General features: G+C 36.4%; 1 protein-coding gene across 8 annotated transcripts in view; it reads left to right on the top strand.

Annotated features, from left to right (window-relative positions):
* AKAP6 (A-kinase anchoring protein 6) overlaps positions 1-20,670 on the top strand; it is a 622,676-nt gene that overhangs the window by 284,655 nt on the left and 317,351 nt on the right. Inside the window, exon 1 of one of the 8 annotated variants that reach the window (XM_054666460.2) lies at positions 14-558. The exons of the other annotated variants lie outside the window; for them this stretch is intronic. The gene's annotated coding sequence lies outside the window, so the exon portion shown is untranslated. Of the gene's footprint in view, positions 1-13; positions 559-20,670 lie in introns of those variants that run through there. 8 annotated transcript variants of the gene reach the window in all.

The raw sequence follows: 20,670 nt of genomic DNA on the forward strand, positions 1-20,670 counted from the left end.
CAGTGTTTCCCGTCAGCTAAAGTAAACTGCACCCCATGTTGTGGGGTGTTGAGGAAGCACTGCACACAGATTGTAAGCTTTACATGTGAGCTTTCTATTGTAACCAAGCAACTGACACATTAGACACCCCTTTGCCATCAGCTTACATTCTCTGAGAACTTAGGTCAGTGCCTAAAATAACCCTGTTAATTGTGGGGGCACATGTGGAATGAAATTCCACTTAGCAGTCTGGGAGCTGAGTGACTGAGGATTTGAAACCTTGCTATAGTTACAGTTCATAACAAGCGTCTAGGCAGTTAGACCTTAAGTGTTCAGGTATGGAAAGAAAGTCATATGTTATGTTTTAGATTCTGTTTGTAAAGCTGGTTAACTAGAGACAGCTGATGAAAAACCAAATCGACTTGAGTTACAAGATCTGGGCTTTCTCTGCTCTGCTTTCAACCTGTTGGTTGGTGGTGGAGTAGCTGACAGAAGCGAATGGCTTGGCTGAGGGACATGAAGTGACAGCAGCCTGTTTAGGACCACACCACATTTTGGACCTCTTGCTGTGCAGTTCAGGTAGGCTGTTGTTTATCTGGCATTCCTTATAAGACTGACGGAAGTCATTAAACTGTTCAGTTTCAGAGTTGGGCATGAGAATCTCAAGCCTCTCTCCTGCACATAGCACGTTTATGTTAGTGGACACTGCTTCACTCCCTAGCTAGACAGTATGCCAAATGAACGTCTTCGTATTGTTGTTACCCAAGTTCACTTAAATTCTAGGACATAAGGGAGACTGAGGGCATTCACACAAAGTGCGACTTATCTGGCACGTGGTAAAATGCATCTTTAAAATTTACCTTCCTCTTTTCTGTTTTATTTTCCTTATTCTTGTTCCAAAAGGCAGGCTTTTGTGTTTGTGGGAAACAGTGGGAGAAAATGTTAAGCCTGTTAGTATATTCCAGAACATAGGGTTTTCTTATATTTTTAAACTGCTTAATAGGGTCTGGGTTTTATTTGAAGAGTAAGATGAAAGTCAACACTACTCTTTTCCAAATAAACTCAGTTAAACTACTGTTTGTGCCCATATCAGTGTAAGTAACATAAATTGCTGCAATATTGTTGTTCTTCTTACCCCAATGTTGACCTGTATTATAAAGTATCAAATTTAGTTTTGGCTTCAAGTATCTGGCACATAAAATAAGTATACAAATGCTGTATAGTAAGTATGTGAATGCTGTAAATGATGCTTTGGGACTTCTACCTGATTAGGTTATTTAATCCAGCATTTATTCAAACTTATACCTCATGTCACATGACAGACATATTCCTAAAACATGTAAATCAGGTTTTGTAATTAGAATGACTTAACACATACTTGGAAAGCTGATCACTTTTAAGGAATCTATGTATAAAATGAATAGAGAGTTACAACTAAATTTATGCTTTGATGGTTCTTTTTTGCATGTCAGGTTCTTAAATTGAGATTCACTGATGGTGCATAACTTTGGATAAGTTTCTCAGGAACAAAAACTGCATTTTTATGATCTTGAAGTATACACACAGATGTATATGTATATGTACATGTGTATATATATGTATATTATATGATCACATGAAGCCCTTGGGGGTCCTTAGAAGGATGTCTAAGGGGATTTGGGAGTGGCCTATTGATATATTGGATGTTAAATTGTGCCTTCGGTGGAGAAAGATTTTCTGGAGAGAAGGGTCATGGTCTGAGACTTGAGATTAAAAAAAAAGTTGAAAAGAATATTATCCTACTGTTTGTATATTAATGTCACTAATATACTTGAAAAGCTGCAGTATTATTACCCATCTAACATATTGTTAACATATTGCAGCCTCAGGAATTATTAGCTTGAACCATATGAAATTGCCAATATTTGACAATTTTTGACCTATAAAAATGGCAATTTTGTATGGCTCAACCTAGTTATTTAATGAGCATTAACTCATATTAATGAAAGGTTAGCCTTAAGTGCCCAACAGTAGTCGTATGAACCAAATATATTCTTATAATTGAAGTATGAGAGCTGTCTAGTTAAAAAGTAGATCATCCAGAGTTACTTCCTGTGAATAAATCCAGTATGCATGTGTTATGTCCTTCTTTCAATTCTTAACTTCTTTGTTTGGTCTCCTAAAAAGAACTTATGTTTCTGCCAAGTGCTGCCTACGGTGTTTTTGAGATCCGGAGACCGTGGGCATACATCCTCCATGGCTGGGAGTTGATATTTAGCAGGATTTGGGTTATCTTTGAGAAAGTTCATCCTCTGGATAGCTTGCCAGTAATCGAATGTGTGTCACAGTGTTAGGGTCTCTCTATGCATAGTATCTTAGTGTTCTTTTTCCTTTTCTAGAGTGAAATCTGAAGTCATTGATTTGAAACCTTTCCTCATTTTTATATAGGTGTTTGGTGCTATAAATTATCTCCTAAGTCCTGCTTTTAGTGAGAATCTCATGTTGTATGTTTGTTTTCATTCATTTAAAATGCTTTCTCATTTACATTTTGACTTTTTTGACTCATGGATTATTTAGAAGTGCATTATTTCTTTTCTAAGTATTTGGGGATTTTCTAAAAGTCTTTCTATAATTCAGTTGTGGTCAGAGAACATACTTTTTATAAGTTGAATCTTTTAAAATTTATTGAGACTCGTTTTATGATCATAGTCTATCTTGGGAAATGTTCCATGGACACTTGAAAAGAATGTATTCTACTGTTTTAGTAGAAAAGAAAGTATTCTACTGTTTTGGTTGACTCTCCTAATTTACCTAAAATGGCACTAGGTCAAGTTGGTTGCTAGTGTTGTTCACATCTTCTCTCTATGCCCTTAGTGATTATATATATATATATATATATATATATATATATTTCCAATCAATTTTTGAAAGAGGGGCATTAAAATCTCCAATTAAAATTGTGAATTTGTCTGTTTCTCCTTGAAGCTCTTTCAGTTTTTGCTATATGTATTTTGAAGCTGTCTCATTGGGTGAATTAACATTTAGGATTGTTATGCTCCTTGATGAACTCATCCCTTTATCATTATAAAATGATCCTTTTTATCCTTGGTAATAGTCTTTGCTCTGAAATTTACTTTTTCTCATGTCAATATAGCCATTTCAGCTTTCTTTGAAAGGCTTTTCTTTTTTAGGGAGTTTCAACCTAAGGTATTTATGTAAAAACTGTGAAACTAATTTATTAAAATACTTATTCGATTAATCAAGGTATAAGTAGAATTCACTGATAGTTTTCAGTCATCCTTCTACAATTCCATTTCTACAATGTTATGGCTTTTATAGTCCTTCCTCCTCCATTGTCATGTGACTGTCATTTTACAGCCCACATAACGCAAGATTTTCATATACTTAACATTTAGCATGAAATGAGCACTGGCCAATTAGAATGAGTGCCAGATATAAAAGGTATGGCTTCACTGGTGCATGCTGGCTGAATATCAGTCCTGAATATATAACAATTAACGTCTCCTGAGTTAGGTGCAGGAGCCATTTTTTTCCAGTCATTCATATGAAACTCTAGCTTCTATAGATACCTTAAAAATTAAAATAATCTTTAACACTTAGAATTCTAAGCACTATTTAGTAATCAAATATATCAATATGTATATCAACATCTTAAGGCATGACTTCTTTATATTAAGGGAAAATTCCACAACAGAACTTATTTTAGATATTGGCCTTAAAACTTTTATTTTAGATATTGACTATTTTATGTAGCAAATATTTGTTCATTAATCCACCAGTTTGTTTGCTTTTTTTAATTGAGGCTTTCCTGTAGGTCAGCCATTGGGAATTCGAGGATGAGCAACACTACTTGGTCTTGCCCTTAAGAAACTACTGTAGTCAGGGAGCGAGAACTATTCCCAGTTCTGGTGCACTCAAGATATCATGTGGCAGAGGGGTATGTGGGCGGGAGGGTGTAAGAGGACATCCCCTGGCCTCACAAGCTCTCTCAAGGTGTAAGAGCCAAAAACAATTTAAATTCATTTACCTATGTCCAAAAAGGTAGCAATTAATTTGTAATCTATACTTTGTTCCATTCATTGAGAAACTTCACTTACCTTGTAATCAGCATACCTTCAATAATTTTTTTTTTTTTTGGTCCATGTCTGGGGTTTTACTGGAACCCTTCCTTTGCTTTCCGTACTCTATGTAGCATATACTACCTAGTGGAGTACTCACACATTGTTGGCACTCAGTAAATATTTGTTGAACAAATAAATGAATGAATATTTGCCCCTGGTACCATGGAGGATATAGGAAAAAATTGGAGCTGTTGTTCAGCCCTGTCATGAACTGGGTATTACTTGAAGAAAGTGAAGCATCTTGGCTGTTAGCAATGTTCAATTTCTTTATCAGAGTAGTGGTTACACATGTGTTCACCTTATGATTATTTGTTATATCAACTTTTATCAAGCTATATTTCACAACACAAAAACTTAAAACACATGATAAAAAATAAGTGTAACAGCAAAAAAAAAAAAAAAAAAGGAGAGAGAGAAAGAGTGGAAGAAGGAATTTTAATTTTTAAGCCTCCCAAAGTTCTGGGATAATAAGCATGAGCCACTGTGCCCAGCCTGGGCTGTCATTTTTTATACAATTAGGAAAGTTGTTCTGCTCCCTCCTTCAGTTTTGGATGATGTTTGATTTTAGTCTTATGTAGACAGATCTTTCTGTATTATAATTTACACTGTTTAGAAGATAAATATGGTAGATAATTCAAAGCAGTGTTATTGTTGCTCAGAATAGAACTTGGATAACATTTTTGACACTGTAATAATAATATTAAATATCACTATTAATATATTACATGATGGTTGAGATATTTACATAATATTTATTAATCTTATCATTGGTATGTATTATAAAACTAAAAATGATACTGAATATTATTAATATATATTTTACATGTTTAATTTTTCAGTCATTAATCACTTAAAAAGAGAGCGAGATTAGACACAGTATTAATTTGTTACATGGTTTTTAACCTAAAAGTCTGACAATTTTAGTTGATGAATACTCATTCATACCAAAGACCTATTATTAGGAGTAGAACTTGTTAAATATGTACATATGTACCTGATTAAAAAAACTAAAGCTTTGCAGTAAGAATTTGTATTTGTATGTACCAAAACAATATAACTATATTTAGCTCTTATCTATAAAAATCTAATTGTAATTGATATGTGTAAGAAACACCCAAAACTCAGATTTTGATTCTTTTTTTCAGGATCTTTGTGCTTGATCCAGTTAGACTAGGTCTTCACTTTCAAGAAAAGAGAGACGAGAAGAGGGAAGGAAAACTCACTTAACATGTTTCATCAGCATGATCCATGAAGTTATCAGCAGGAAATATAAACAGATTATTTTAAGCAATGATCTTGCTAACAAAATACTTGAATGTGCTTTGTAGAGAAGTAGTTACACACACATAACCCATGACCTGTTCATTTGGCAGATTGCCATGAAGTATTTACTTGATAAGATTATTTATTGACATCTAGCTTAAAATGAATATTGCATTATGTCTGAATGTGATTCTTATTACAAGGACAGAGGGATAATATAATAGAGAACCAATGATCACTTCCTATACTTCTGTCACTCTGTGACACTGAACATACTTCCCCAGAGTCCCTGGTTGGAAGGAGGGCACACTTACTATATGGGATGCATAGATGCCAATGGTTGAAGTTGTGTTCATGCAGCATATCTACCCAGAATTGGTATGGTGTTGCCAGTGTAGGTGCTAGTACTACTTAGAATGGTGAAGATTTGAGTACAGAAGCTTCCCTGAGAAGTTCTGTACTTTAGTCTTAATTACCATATATGGGGAAAAGTCTGTATCAAAAGGGCTCTGTATTCTTGACTGATCTTTGTGTCTCCCAACCTTTTCTCTTTTTCTTTGCTAGTTATGCCAGATGTTTCTAGTGTCTACAGGTATGATGGTCATAGTCACCACCATATCATAAGATACCTTCCCCCATTCCCTTTATCCTGACTTGGTATAAACAAATTCCTTTTTCCTTTACCTTAACTGGGGCAGGTATGTATACAGGGAACCTTCAAATGGACTCTTAAAGAACAAAGGTCAAGCCCTGAAGTTTCCCATTGCGAGTGCATTCTAGCCTGTGGCACACCAAAGTATTTGGAAAGCTCTGCTCTATCAGTTATTCAAGGACTGAGGTTCCTTCCCTCCTAAGCAACCTTGTCCAATAAAAATACAGTAGAAGCCACAAATGAATCATACTTGCGATTTTTAAATTTTCTAAATCAAGAAAGTAAAAATAAACACAATAAATTTTAATATCTCTTATTTAACCCAATTTGTCCAAAATATTGTTTTAACATGTAATTAATATAAAATTATTAATAAACAATTTCAAATTCTTTTTTGCACACAAAGTTTTTGAAATCCAGTGTGTATCTTATACTTAGAATACATCTCAATTTGGACTAGCAAAAACATTTCAAGTGCTACCACATTGGACAGTACAGATCTAGAGGTTCATTTTTCTAGGACCTCAGAATCCTCGATCTTCAGAATCCAGTCAGCAGACAAGGAAAAGAGAGTACATAAAATATCTCAAAGGAAGTTTTAAGGATTCAACCTGGCACCAAAGTATATCACTTCTACCCATGTTCCATTGGCCAGTATTTAGTCCATATGACCCGATCTAACTAACTGCCCAGGGCACCTGGAAAATATCATTTAGCTGTGTGCCCAGGAGGAAAAAAAAATAGGTTTGGCGAGTACAGAGTAGAGTCTTTACCACAGCATAAGGTATTATTATTACCATATTTTACAGATCAGGAAATTGATGCCCAGGCAGATTAACTGACACTCTTGTTAATGAGAAAATGTAAGTAGATGCGAGGTCTTCACTCTCTGGAGTGATATTTCTTCCATCAGACTGCCCTTCTTTCTTTCCTTTATTTGTCCTTCAACCTCCCCTTTAACTCTGTCCATGTAGATGCAGCTCTTGCAGTAAACCTATGTCTTCAATATTTTATCACATTGGCTCTCCCAGGCTGTTCTCTGACTTAATGACAGTATCCTATTACTTCTGTTTTAGAAAATGACAAGCGCCCAGTATAATGAAGCAAATATGCCTTATTACTGGATCGTTTAACTAATAGTACTATTTTCAGCATTGCATTATCATTTTGAGTGGGCCTTTTCCTTCCTCATACTGAAGCTCCTCATTCAAAGCAAAAGATTATTAAGGTCCCCATCAAGCCATTTCAATCAATGTATAAATTGTATTTTATGTTATAGTGAACAGTCTGTTCAATTGAAGTTTTTAGCGTTTTAAAAGTGCTTAGAAGAATAGTAACAGAAGTGCTCTTAATGGTGAAATTATTGAACCGAAGTGCTTGGATAAGCTGTTTTATTTCTTAAATGGAAGGGGATATTTTAGATGGAGAAATGAGATAAATATTCCTCAAAGGAGACTGGTGGTAAAGAGTGACTGCTCTCCATGGATTACTGATTATAACACAAGTGTCCATCAAGAGCAGCTTTTATTGAAGACAGTTTAATTCGACCACTGCCCTTTAGCTTTAAATTACCCACGGCAAACTGGTTTAGAGTTTTTGTTGCTGTCTGTCTTATATTTGTGAATATGAAATACATTTACAGAGCCAAAAATTTAAAAATATGAAACGATATACAGTGAAAACGCCACCTTTTATACTCCAATGCAGAGAGCTGGCCTTTCTAACAGTTTCTCCCTTTTGTAACCCAACTTGGTAGGTACTCATTCTTCTCTTCTTGCATATTCTTCTAGAGTTTGTATATGCATTTATAAGCAAATGTGAATATATATTCTTAGTTTTTCTCCTGTTTTATCCTATACATACTCTTCTGCACCTTGCTTTTTAAACGTTATACACCATGAAGATCTTTCTGTGTCAGAATATAAAGAGTCTTCTTATTATCCTCATTCTTATAGTTGTGTAGTGCTCTACTGAATAAATGTACCATACTGATGAACATTTAGTCTGTTTCCAATCTTTGGGTATTACAAACTGTATTGCAGTAAATAAGCTTGAACATAAGTCATTTCACAAAAAATGTAAACATATTGCATACATAAATTCTCAGAAGTAGAATTGCTAGTCAATATATATAGTATATGCATTTGGAATTTAATAGAAATGGCCAAACTGCTTTCCACAGTGGTTGCACTAATTTACCGTCCAACCAGGAATACTTAATAGTGCCTATTTCATGTGCCTTTCCCCATAGATTGTGTTATGAAATTTTTTTTTTGCTCTGTGTCTGAAAATGATATTTTAGTGTAGCTTAAAACTATATTTCTTTTACTGTGAGAAAAGTGAGCATCTTTTCATATGTTTAACGATCATTTGTATTACTTTTTCTATGAACTGTGCTCATATCCTTTCCCTATTTTTCAGTTGTGTTGTTGGTCTTTTCTTTTTTGACTTATAGGAGCTCTGTATTTATTATGGGGATAAGCTGTGTGGTATAAGCTGCAATATTTTTTCCACCAGTTTTTCATTTGTCTTTTGACTTTACTTATGGCATCTTTTTTCATTACTATGCATTCCTTTTCTTTTTCTACTGTAGTCAAATTTATCTTTCTTTTAATGGCTCTGGATTTTGAATTCAGAAGGCTTTCTTCACTACAGGGTTATATGTAACTTACAGGGTTTTTTTTTTTCTAGTAATTTTTACATTTTGATCCCCTTTTGAATCTTTGATACATTTGGGATTTATCAAGATGTATAATGGATCCAACTTACTTTTTGTCAGATATTTATCTAGTTGTTACTCTTCACTGATTTGAGATGCCCCCTTTATCACATGCCCAAATACTCATGTATATATATTTGGGTTTATTTTTTGACTTATTCTTCCCAATTATCTGTCTGCATTCTTGTGTCAATCACATAGTTTTAATTACTGAGACTTTACAATATATTTTAATATTTGTCAGACTAGGTTGCCCTTATTGCCCTTTTTTCAGTTTTGTCAGACTATTCCTATTGTCCATTTTTTTGTTAGAATCCAACTCTTTCCCATCCTACCTTTCAACCCTTCCCCCCATAAAAAGGCAAGTTTGTTATTATTTATATTAACGTATATTAATGCATTATATTGATATATTAATTATTTTATAAATATACACATACATTGATAAAATAGCTTAGTGAGGTTGCTATTGTGAGGATGTGGAGTTTTCCTATCCAATAATATATTTTATTATTCAATTTTTCTTCTTAAAAAATTATTCTATAGTACTTTAAAGTTTTCTTCATTTAGGTCTTCCACATTTCTCTTAAGTTTATTCTAAGGTATTTTATCTTTGTTGTTGCTATATTGTTAATGGAACCTTCAGTTATAGCTAAAAAGAGCTTGTTATTTGTATATTTTATTACTATTGATTTTCAGGTATTAATTTTTTTGTTGTTTGTTTTGTTTGTTTTTTGATATAGGGTCTTGCCCTGTTGTCCAGGCTTGAGTGTAGTGGCATGATCTTGGGTCACGGCAACCTTTGCCTCCCAGGCTCAAGCAATTCTCCTGCCCCAGCCACCAAGGTAGCTGGGACTACAGGTGTGTGCCACCACACCTGGCTAATTTTTGTATTTTTAGTAGAGACAGGTTTCGCCATATTGGCCAGGCTGGTCTCGAACTCCTGAGCTCAAGTAATCTGCCCACCTCGGCCTCCCAGGGTGCTAGGATTACAGGCATGAGCCACCATGCCTGGCCATTTGGAGATATTAATTTTTTATTCCATTATCTGATTGAATGTTTTTGCTTTTTGGAATTTTTAGTCAATTATTGAGTTTTCCCAAACATACAATCATATCATCTTTGAATAATGGTAGGCTTACCTTTTTCTTCCCAATAGTTACTCCTCTGGTCCCATTAGCTTTCATTAAGTTATTTTGTCACAATAAACAACTCTCAGATCTTTGTGGTTGACAACAATAAGATACAGTCGTGCTCATGTTACATACCCATTAGGGTAGGCCTCAGCTCTGCTCCATGTCTTTGTCATCTGGGACTACACTGAAGGAGTGGCTCCATCTGGGATACACTAGTCTTCTGAAATCAGACAGGAAAGCGTGACGACAGAACCAATTGATGGCTTTTAGAATTCCAGCTACCTTATTTTGGCTCACATTTCATTGTATAAAGCAAGTCATATGGCCAAGCCTGATATCAATGGTGCAAGGAAGTACAGTCCTTTCATAGGGGGGAGCACTGAATATTAGAAATGAAGAGTACAATCTACTATAACCTCTAATTAATTTTTCCAGATAGGCACAGCAAACTTCGAATAACATAATCATAACTCTTAGAGCCCACTAGCTCCAAGTACTTAATTTGTATAGACCTATAATTTTTAGTGTTAATTATCAGTTGGTTCTTTCTGTATGACAAACCACTGCAGTTGACTCAAGGTGGCTGATATTGGCCAGGCTTAGCAGGCAAGTTCCTTTTCACATATCTCGTATCTGCCTTGAATCAGTGAGTTGGCCAAGGTAGGGCTGCATGTATGGTGAGGCAAATGAGGGACTTCTCAGGCACAAAATTTAAGAGGATGACAAAAAAAACTTGGTAATCAAGATATGTGATATTTTAATATAGTATTTTTGAAACCCAAAATTAATGCAACCAAATCCATGATGAACAAAATATCAAAATTTTAAACAAAGACAGAAATAAGAACAATGCTGTGCCAAGCCATATTGGAGCCTAAGCCAAAAGAGAAAATTAGTAATAGTTATTCTGTCTTTATGAAAAATTATTGAAAAAGTATCACTTGAGTGTTATGTGTAAAGTATTATGTTACATGCAAAATGTATATTTTTATTTATGAGGTATATATAAATAGAGATGATTCTACTTAGTTAAGAAGTCATAAGGTATTTATATCAAATAATTGTAGCTCTTTTCACAATTACAGTCTGATAATATGCACAGTAGTTTGAGAATTCATTTTTTGAAATCTCTTTTAGAGATTTTTGCATTTTTCTTTGAAAGTCTTACATGGTGGCTAATTTTCATGCTTTTTATGGTAGATTTTTTAAAAAAACAGGCAAAAATTATTAAGGGTCAAGTGTTGGGTAAGTAAGCAGGGTTAAGCTGGGTATTAATCTTGATCAAAAATAAGAAATGGGCTAAGCGTCGTGGCATGGACCTGTAGTTCAAGCTACTCGGGAGGCTGAGGCAGGAGAATCACTTGAACCCGGGAAGCAGAGGTTGCAGTGAGCCAAGATCATGCCACTGCACTCCAGCTTGGGTGACAGAGTGAGACTCCATCTCAAATAATAATAATAATGATAATAATTATAAAATGAGATATACACATTAAAAAGTTAATAAACTGCAAATGCCATAAAGTTGTTATTTATTATTGATATAGCTAAACAAGTTTGGGTTTATGTGTTTCTGAATCAGGGGCTGGATAACTGATCCATTCACAGATTTATTGATTAATGAATGGACTGCCCTCACCTAATGGCCAATAAGTCTAGGTGTGTCTAGATACTCACATATGCATACATAATCAAGGCCAGATCTTACAACCAAGCATGACTGAAATTCTGGAGTAAGGGACAGGGAACAGTTGATATAGATATGGTAGGGACTGGTCACCCCATACTAGAGCATTTGCTACTCTTTGTAGTCTTTTATTTTCAGTTTCTACATCACGACAGAACAAATAGAACTATGGCTTTTGGGTTGGGTGTCATGGCTCACACCTGTAATCCCAATACTTTGGGAAGTCAAGGCAGGAGGATTGCCTGAAGCCAGGATTTCAAGAACTATGACTTTTGTCATAGTTGGGATTACAGGCACCTGCTACCACACCTGGCTAATTTTTATATTTTTAGCAGACACGGGGTTTCACCATGTTGGCCAGGCTGGTCTTGAACTCTTGACCTCAAGTGATCTGCCCACTTTGGCCTCCCAAAGTGTTGGGATTACAGGTGTGAGCCACCACACCCAGCCCCTCATTTTAATTCTTTTACCTCAAAAAAATTGCGCATCTCTTTTTCTCTGTGTGCATGTATAATTATATACATTCATACACACATACACACACACACTTCTTAGGAAAACATTAAGAAAAAAAGTCTAGGTAAATGCTTAAAAATCATTTTTTTTCCTGAGTTATACAAAGGAAGGAGACACTGGTGACTAGCATAAGATAAATTAAATATATTAGAGGGTTTTTGTTTGTTGGCTGGCAAGATTGAGTAAAATTTTTGACCATCCTTCTTCCCAGCTTAGTCAGTTATACACATATTGTCTGTATCTATCCAACAATTGCTTGTTATTTGTCAGTGATGTTAGGTAATTATAGCATAGCAAACCTCAATTGGGCATTTATAGAATTACTTATAGAAAAGTAATCAGACCTGTTCCAAAATTTGTAGTCTGATGTTTGCACAAGGCACAGTAGTAATCACTAGGATAAGTAAGGTACAATTCTTCCCCTCAAAGACTTTACCGTCCAGTATCTCACAATGCAAGAAATAATCTTAAGGTGGAAGGCTTTACAATTAGCAAAACAGAAACACAGGCCTCAAATTAACTTCTACATTTAAAATAAGGGTGTTGGAAACATCAAAATGCAATGGCTGGGTAGTTGTGCTTACTAAGTGGTGTGTTTGAGCATCAGAATGTATTTGGCTGATTCAGCACATTGTGGTGGTTTTTTTTTTTTTCTTCCATTTCCATCCTTTTTTTCCTTCCTACACACGCAGCAAGCTATTTCACTCAGCTGTGAAATATTTACCATTGCAAGGCAACATATAATTAAGTGCCGGAATGAGTGATGCAGTCAAGTGCTATTGGAGATCAGCGGACAAAGAATTCAGTGTGGCCTGGGACAGGCATTGTAGAGGAGACAGGGCTTAAATTGGATCTTGAAAAATATTTGATTGAACACAGAGGAGGGATAGGATGATGATGCAAGCAACAGCAATGCCATGAGCAAAAGGCAAGAACCAGAATGAGTCAGGCTTATTTCAAGGATAGTATGAAACCCATGTTCTCTGAAATGAGGATCTGGGTAGGAGGTGAAGCTGGCAAGGTAGACTGGGAAGCAGCTGATAATGGTAGAAAGGAACAAGCCACCGCCTGCAAGCCCAGAGACCTGAGTTCTGTCACTAACTGGTCTGTGTCTTTGGCAATCATTGAATCTTCTACTTCAATTATCTGAGATGTGAAATGATGCTTTCAGACTAAAAAAATCTCTAAGGTGGCTTCCTGTTTTAAAGTATTTTGTGATTCTTTTATGGTGATCCTTGATAAACTGGAATTAGGACTTTTGAATCTATCCTAACAGTCCTTAAGGTTGTTCTTAACAAGAAAATCACATAATGAAAGAGGGAATTCATCACATAGTGAAAGAGGTAATTATTGGTATTAAATTCAGTGAAGAATGATTGCCTTGGGAAAAGGGATTAGACATACTGGAGGAAGGAAACCAGCTTGAAGGCTATGCTGATAGTTCATATGGGAACAGGGTAGTTGAAATAGAAATCAAAAGAAGGAGACAGACACTAGAACCATTGTTTATTCATTCTATGTTGATCATCAAAACTATGCTAGGTTCTGAAGATCCGGTTGTAGGAAAGACAGAAGAGGCCCCTATTCTTGTGGAACTTACATTCTAACAAAAGGAAAAACTCAGCAGGATTTGGTGATTGACCAATAGGATATTTGTGCCTTTAAGAGGATGACACTTACTGCAAGGCCAGATGTCTAGCTACAAAGGATTGACCACATAAATGTTGAACATTCATAAAATGAAATACTAGGCAGCCATAGGGAATTATGAAACATACTTATTTACATGGGAGACTATTCATATGTTATTGAGTTATAAAAACACAAATATAGAATATGATCTAGAAAATTATATACCATTTTATATGAATAATAGGATTATTAGTGATTTATCTGATTACTCTTCATTTGGTGGTTGTTTATTGAGTACCTACTTTTTTTTTTTTTTTGATACGGAGTCTCGCTCTGTCGCCAGGCTGGAGTGCAGTGGTGCAATCTCGGCTCACTGCAACCTCCGCCTCCTGGGTTCAGCGATTCTCCTGCCTCAGCTTCCCAGGTAGCTGGGACTACAGGCGTGCACCACCATGCCCAGCTAATTTTTGTATTTTTAGTAGAGACGGAGTTTCACTATGTTGGCCAGGATGGTCTCGATCTCTTGACCTTGTGATCCTGCCTTGGCCTCCCAAAGTGCTGAGATTACAGGCATAAGCCACCATGCCCTGCCTCTTTTTTTTTTTTTTTTTTTGAGAGAGTCTTGCTCTGTCTCCAAGGCTGGAGTGCAGTGGCACGATCTCGGCTCACTGCAACCTCTGGCTCCTGGGTTCAAGTGATTCTCGTACCTCAGCCTCCTGAGTAGCTGGGACTACATGTGTACACTACCACGCCTGGCTAATTTTTTTTGTATTTTTAGTAGAGACGGGGTTTCGCCATGTTGTCCAGGCTGGTCTTAAACTCCTGAGCTCAGGCAATCTGCCCACCTTGGCTTGTTTATTGAGTACCTACTTTGTACCAAGCATTGTTTGGGGCTCTTAAGGATAAGTGGTAAACAAGATGGACACAGTCTGTTATTAGTTTTTTGTCTTATCTTTTCTAACTTTGTTTTGTAAGGAACTCACATTATATCTATGGCAAAATAATTTCTTAAAAAAGTTAAAAAAAATCCTTCCATTGGCCATTTGTGTGGTATGTGTGTTTTGTGAATTCTCCTTGACCATACATTTGGAGTAGAGGGTGCACTCTTTTAAATTACACTGTTCTGTCCTGTGTCTTGTCCAGGTCTTGCACAAGATAGGAGGTGGCTCCAGGACACCAGTCTCCTGCTTAGGGTAGATTAGGGCACTGTCTGCCCTTTGGTGAAGCCAGCGTGGTCAGAACTCCCAGATTTGGTTTGGCTCCAGGGCAAATAGAGTCCTGCTGGGACTCTGCTGGCTGTTTATAGTCCTTTCAAGGGTCCGGTCATTCCAACCTTGGTGTCTATTTACATTTGCCGTATGTTACTTGACGCTTCTTCATTCCCGTTGAAGCTGCCTCTCCCGGAAATCTCTGTCATTCCATAAGCCCTAGCTGCTGCCTCACTGTGCAGCTGACCTCATGCAGATTGAAAAACAAAATGTATTCTGGCTACATTTAAAGGAAGTTTTGAGGCCAGTTGATGGGCAAGGACTTGGCTGTAATACTTTGTGGGCGGAGCGCTTAAAGGGGGATCTAGCACTGGCTAGCACCAGATTCCAGGGCTCTTACACAAAAGCCTTTGTGTTATTTTTTCCTCCTTCTGCCCAGCTCTTCTCCCATGACTACTAATAGTGTCTCTCTGCTATAACGCACTCATCATTGCCTTCTATTTTTAAAATGCTAGATCTTGCATATGCCAAAGAACAAACAGGCAAGCAAAAAGCCACCAAATTATTAAAAAGTATTCCATGTTCCTATAATAAATTATATAAGTAAACATATGGGTACATATATATATATATATGTATATATATATGAAGAATTACCTACAATCTTATTCCCTGGAGATATTTTGATACAATTTCTCTGTATACTTGTTTTTACTTTGTGCTCACATGGTTTTTCTAAGCTTTTGTTCTACCACTTACATAGCCTACTTACAGACCTTAAGCTGTGTCTGTACCAATGTTTTCCACCTAAGATAGACCTATTCTTTCTATAGAGAACAAATGCTATTATAATTTGGTACTTAACTACTTTTTCTAACTTCAAGATGGCCTCTTGGCCCTCATCATATAATCACAGAATGTTTGTTCATTTCAAGGAAGCATTCATTTAGTTTCTCGTGTTAGCTCTAGTTATGTGAAATCTCTGGAGTCATGCTGGCCAATCTAATCCTTACTCTTTGGATTCTGTGATAACACCGAGGGCTCCTCGGGGTCACTGATGATCTTGAGCTTTGCACCGACCTGAAGGAAGAAGGAGGAGAAGATGTTCCTCTGACCAAAATCATCCCACACTTACCCTCTATCATCTGTTTAGAGTGTTAGAACATTGTTGACATTTGTGTGAGCAGTCCTGGAGCACAAATCCTTGATACAGTGTAAGTGAATGGACAAGCAACACGGACAAAGTTTAATTGCAGGGTCCATTTTTTTGCTAGTTTCAGAAATAAATTTTCCTTAGGAATTTCCTTGTTGTCAATGTTTTCTCTCTGATTATTGAGTTCAGCTCTTTTCAGGCCAGACCTCTGTACATCTAGCTGTCTCTGTTGAATCTTGTCTCTGCCTTCCAGAGTCTGATTAGTGTCACAAAGATGCCATGCAATTCCAAAGAGGCAAGATCTTTCTTGTTTCAGTGTTTCAGGTCTTTCTTTAATTCATTCTGTTTACAGAAATCATCTACTGCTACCTTCTTGGTTTTTTTTTTTTTTTTTTTTTGAGACGGAGTCTCACTCTGTGGTCCAGGCTGGCTGGAGTGCAGTGGTGGATCTCAGCTCACTGCAACCTCCACCTCCTGGGTTCAAGCAATTCTCCTGCCTCAGCCTCCAAAGTAGCTGGGACTACAGGTATGTGCCACCACGCCTGGCTAATTTTTGTATTTTTTAATAGAGATGGGGTTTCACCATGTTGGCCAGACTGGTCTAGAACTCCTGACCTCAGGTGACCCACCCACCTCGGCCTCCCAAAGTGCTAGGATTACAGGTTGCATTAACTATTGATAACCCCTTTATGTATTTAGTTCCCCATACCAGTTCTTTTTGTTCGGCCGTCTACTTTTGGCCACACATTTTTTCCTCTTTTCACCGAGCTAAACTGAGTGCTGAATTGCAGTAATAATCTCATTTTAAATGTCTCGTTCATCTTTCTCTTTCCTGTGTTTTAAAATTTTATCGTTAATAGTGTACCTTACTATTTGTAAGTCACCTGCCATCTCCCCTCTGTTTTGGAAGCAGGTAAGGTATAAATCATAGAGAGATCATATAAGTTGTCCCATCCTTGTAAATCTCTCACATAGTCTTATGCATATTTTCTGTATCTCCAGCTCAGTTGTCCCTCATTTTGTTTCTTTAATTTTATTACTTACTTTACTTGTTAATTTACTTGTAGACATTTGGATTTTCACTAGACATTCACAAGATGGTTTCTGTCTGTAGTTAAATAGTGGGAGGATGGGCATAAGATTTAGGGTACTGTGGAGGGGTGCTTTTTAATCATGTTGATTAATGTTGAAAGAAATGACTTGAGGTTTGGTTGATATTTATATTTACTCAGAGCTAATTTTTTGATTCTGTTTTTCCTTTTGTTTGCCTTCTGAAACTCCGCTCATTGTTTGATATGAGTAGAATTCTGTGTGTATAATCAGAGAGAAGAAAGTTCTTTCTCACTAAGTTTATGGTCAATCTAAGTAAGCAATGAGTTTAAAAATTACTTTATAGATGAAATTAATCTGGAGGTTTAGAAAGTGCATTGAAATTGAATTTGTTTCTTAGCTGGCAACTGATTTCAAAACTGAAGCACTTTTGAGTGCTTTGAGGGATCTTAGCCAATGTTATAGGATTATTTGAATGGACCCTTCATCCTCCATTTTGGTGTGACATTGGGACATTAATAATGAATGATTACTGTACTTGGTGGTCAGATATGTTATTTTGATCCATGTTTATTTCCCAGAGGGGCCTCTGGAAAAGGGCAATGAGGGTGGATTTAAAACCACAGTATTGGAATTCAATAACTTTAGTCTTGTTTTGTATGTCTAGGGCTTGCTGAAGAGTAGTTATAATACGGACAGTCAGTCAAGCAAGGAGCAGGCAAAATACCAAAATAGATTTTCATAACTCAGACATAAGCTGGATTCTGTGTTTTAATTTAGGCTCTAATACTCAGCAATAAATTTTCCAGAAAATGTTCTAGATTGAAAATCTATCAGTACAAATTATTTGGGTTAGTGAAAGTAAACATAAGTTTATATAAACTAATTAGCAAAAATTATATGTTGCAATAAACCCTAAGGAATTTTGAAGGACTGAAATTTTAGTCATGCAAAGTTTATCCCCAAGGGAGCACTAAGTTCTCAGATGTCTTTACTCCCCCAGTAATTACTCAAAGGCTTGAAAGTGGAAGATTCTGCATCTTAGGGTGTTGGGGTCACTCCAGAAGGTAAACAAGATCTTGCTTTGTCAAGTGATGGAACCTGTCCATAGAACTATCTCCTCCCTTGTGGGTTTATATGAAAATGTAGAAGAGGATTGGTAATCTATTCAGCTATACTCTAGGGCAAAGCAATCAATCAAATTAAAAAGGAGATGGAGTGAGTAAGGTTCACATTCCCACTCTTATTTCAGATTAATAAGTGTATTTTCCTTACCTATGTCTTTATTTCAATTCTGCTAAACTTAAGGAAAAAACAATCAGAGCAAACACAGTTAATAATCCTAGTAACCAGAATTAATGATATGTTATTTATCTGTATACCTGGCTAATGTTACCTGGCCACCTGACATAGAGCCCTAAAAGAATGAGGGTGACTGTGGAGTGAGAGACCCCTGCTTACACAAAAAGAATGCTGGGAATCTGAGGATCCTGCTGCTTTGGTATAATTCAGTTGCCTGCTTTGATATTATACTTTGTATCCTTCTTGTGCATAGTTTGACATGCATTCCCTGACTGTTGTTTTGCCATGGAACTGACTTAACTTCTTGGTTGTTTAACTTTTTATTTTTTTTTTTTTATTTCTCACAAAAGAAATACATCTCTAGTGGAGAAAAATTTTAAACATACAGATAAACAGTACAATAAAAATCATTTGTAATGCTGCCACCTAGAGAAAATACTATGAATAGCTTTGACATATTTTTTACTTTAGTATACGTAGCTATACTTTTTTTCTATATAGAACTCTTTTATAACTTACTTCTTTTCTGGTAACAATATGCCTTGAACATCTTCTGATGCCATTAAATATATTTTACAATGTTTTTAGCATCTGTGCATTTTTTTTCATTATGTGGAATACCACATCATGTTAAACTCATCTCTCTTTTTATAATTTTTCACCATTATAAACAAGTATTTGACAGCATTTCAGTAGGTAAATTCATTATTGCCTTAAAAAAGAATCCTGTGAATAAAATTGTTGGGTCAATGGGAGGTAATGGAGCTTTCCAAAGGTTAATCGACAGCTTGCCTTCCCATCTACCCGATATGAAAGAATGATACTGGCCTCAGAATCTGGATTTGTTATTATCTAATTTTCAGAACCTTAACCAAAGGACTTTGATCCTATGAGGCTTCATTGCCTGTTCTGGACTCTCAGATGTGAGACCTAAAAACTTGTGTCTCTAATAATAGCTCTCAACAGACATACTGTAGTTGTTTAAATACAAATCAACAGTCAAGCCAGTTGCTGTGGATATTTATTTATGTGGGGGAGGAAGGCATAGAAACACATCCTTAGAAGCTGTGCCATGGTCTTACTGATCTAAATAGATAAAAAGTACATCTAAGAAAGAGCTGCCCAAGGTCATACAATGAGTCAGCAATGAAATCCCAAATAGAACTTTGATTTCCTTAACTTCTTTCTCCCAGTAGAAAAAGTACTAATGAATAGGTCAGGAGAAAGCATTTGTAAATTAACCTGTAAGATCCTTTATACCTTGAAACGCTCCAAAATTTCAAGAGCGTTACTAGAAATTTACATCAGATAAAACAAATCTAAACTGCTAATGGATATTGATAGATTCTTTACAAGATAAAATCTTAAATGACTGTAATGAAGAAAGAGCAACGGGTGGTATAGGGAGTTGAAAATGAGACTCAAAGGAATCTGTGTATACCTCTTGCCTGGGAAAGGATAAGTAGGAGGATGGAGGAGTAATGGCCTGAACCCAGCATAGCAACTAAGGAAAACACAACAAAAAGGGCCTCTCAGGACATTAATCCTGGAGTGAAGGTGGGGGTCTTAACTTTCATTCTGAATGAACCATAGACATTTCCTCCTCAGCTTGGTGGTATGGATCTGCACTGTTATTTCAGGGCCTGTGGCAGGGTGACCTGCAGGAGTCCTAGAATGTATTAGTCTGTTCTCATGCTACTAAAAAAAGACATACCTGAGACTGGGTAATTTATAAAGGAAAGAGGTTTAATGGACTCAGTTCCACATGGCTGGGAGGCCTCACAATCATGGCAGAAGGCAAAGGAGAAACAAAGGCAAGTCTTGCATGGCGGCAGGCAAGAGAGCTTGTGCAGGGGACCTTCCATTTATAAAACCATCAGATCTCATAAGACTTATTCACTACCAAGAGAACGGTATGGGGGAAACTGCCCCCATGATTCAATGATCTCCACCTGGCCCCGCCTTTGACACATGGGGATTATTACAATTCAAGGTGAATTTTGGTTGGGGACACAGCAAAACTATATCAGAGAGATACCTTTCAATGTACCTAGGACTGGAACTCAAGTCTTCTGATTCTCACTTAGTACTCGTTCTACTACTTGGAAGAAATAACGGTAATTTTACAAGGTTTTTCAGAGATATGTAAAAACTTCTGAGTAACTAAAGCTTGGGCTGTCTTATGGGTGGAGTACACAAAATAAAAGAGAAAGAAAACAAAAGAAAATCTTTGGGCTTGAGAGTAAAGCTCACCC

The sequence above is a fragment of the Pan troglodytes genome, chromosome 15 (assembly GCF_028858775.2).
Source record: "Pan troglodytes isolate AG18354 chromosome 15, NHGRI_mPanTro3-v2.0_pri, whole genome shotgun sequence".
NCBI lineage: Eukaryota > Metazoa > Chordata > Mammalia > Primates > Hominidae > Pan > Pan troglodytes.